Raw genomic sequence first — 1,783 nt, forward strand, 5'->3', positions numbered from 1 at the left:
CTCCCTCCCTCATTCCCTCCCTCCCCTTCCTCGCTGCCTCCTACCCCTCCCTCTCTAGGTTTTGCTTCTTGTTCTATGTTCTCCCCCCCTCCCCGCCACACACTTTTCTCTCCCTCCTTCTAATGTGCCCCTTTCTCCCCTCCTTCTGTCTCTTTCCCTCCCCATTCCCCTCCTCCCTTGCCTCCCCATCCCTGAGCCACTCTCCTTCAAACCTCCGCAGAGCGATTAAAGACTGGAGACCCCCGGCGTCTCCGAGAGCAGCAGTTGGGGGGGGGGACCAGCCGAGAAACACCCCAAAGGCACTTCCAGAATGTCCCGACTCAGCAACTTTCTTTTCTCCCTCCCTCCCCTTCTCCACCCCCCCCCCCTTCCAAGGGCAGCAAAGGAAGCTTTTGTTATTTGCTTCTTTTGAAGTTTGCTTCCTTTTTGACCGGCCTCTCTCCTGTTTATAATTTAAGATTCGGGAGCGCGAGGGCACGCCACTCTCTTTCCTAGAAACGGGATTTCTTGGTGTCTCTCACAGCCTCAGTTTTCCAGACTTCCTTCCTGCGTGCCCACTCACCCCCAAACACAGGTGGATGGATCTCTTAAACTTTTCCTGGTTCCTGAGGTTTGTCCGATTGGGTTTTGTTTGTTTGTTTTCTGTTTTTAATGGCAGTTTGGAAACCTTGTTGCCGATTTCCCTCTCCCCTCATTTTTTTTCTTTTTTCCCCTCCGGTCTGGTCGGCTGTGTGGCTTGCTCCCACCCCCAACTCGCTCACTCTGGCCTCCCATTCCCATCCCAGTCCCTTTCATTCAGGTAAAACTGTAAATTTCCCAACGCGCCATTGTTCCTCTAGATCTCCCAAAGCTCCCTAGAGATCCCGGAATACTTTTTTGGTATTTAAATCCCCGGTAGATAGGACCAATGTAAATTTTGTGACATTCAAACCTTTTCCAGTTCACAAATCAGTCACCCTTGTCACAGTTATTGAAATTCCGCAACTTGCCACAACAAGACGGTGGAAAAAGCGGGCGCGGTCTTTGTTGCCGACCAGGCTTTTGATCGCCAGAGAAAATTTACTTACCTTCAGATGAGTGAGCAGAAAAAGAAATAACACTCCCTTTGATTTAGTTAGGAAAATGCAGACATTTGGATTCCGTGCAAACATACAACACTCGCTTGTTTTCGCGATGCGGCCCTCGATTAACCTGTCTTTGCCCAGCGCAAAGTCTATTCAACAACTGCGCGTAGTTGCTTTTTGTCCCATCCACAAAGAACCATTGACTATATATTAAAATGATTGTTGAAAGGTAGAGGGGTATGGCACGTAAAAGCAGGGGGAAAATCCCTGTAACTCAATCAATTAAACCGGGCGACATTTATACATTTCAAAAACTGCACGCGGATGTGGAGCCGGGGGCGATGGAGGTTGCGGTTCTACTTAGCTCAGTTTTAAGCCCATCAGCTTGGCCCAGGATTTAGCCTTAGTGCCTGCATATTCATTAGGTCTAATTATTTTCTAGTAAGGAAAACACAAAAAGCCAAGAGTCGGAATTCTTCAATTTGCCCTTTGTTTCTAACTTCATTTGGCTTCTTTGCAACTGAATCAAGGCTCTAAACTCTTTGCCAGACAAAGAGACCTTCAACTCATCCTTTCACATGATGTCCGCTTAGAAAACTTAACAGTCCTCCAAGCAAAAGAAAAAGAAAACCTCTCTGTCTCTGTCTCTCTCTGTCTCTGTCTCTGTCTGTCTCTCTCTGTCTCTGTCTCTGTCTGTCTCTCTCTCTGTCTCTCTCTCT

The sequence above is a fragment of the Mus caroli genome, chromosome 9, assembly GCF_900094665.2.
Source record: "Mus caroli chromosome 9, CAROLI_EIJ_v1.1, whole genome shotgun sequence".
Lineage (NCBI taxonomy): Eukaryota > Metazoa > Chordata > Mammalia > Rodentia > Muridae > Mus > Mus caroli.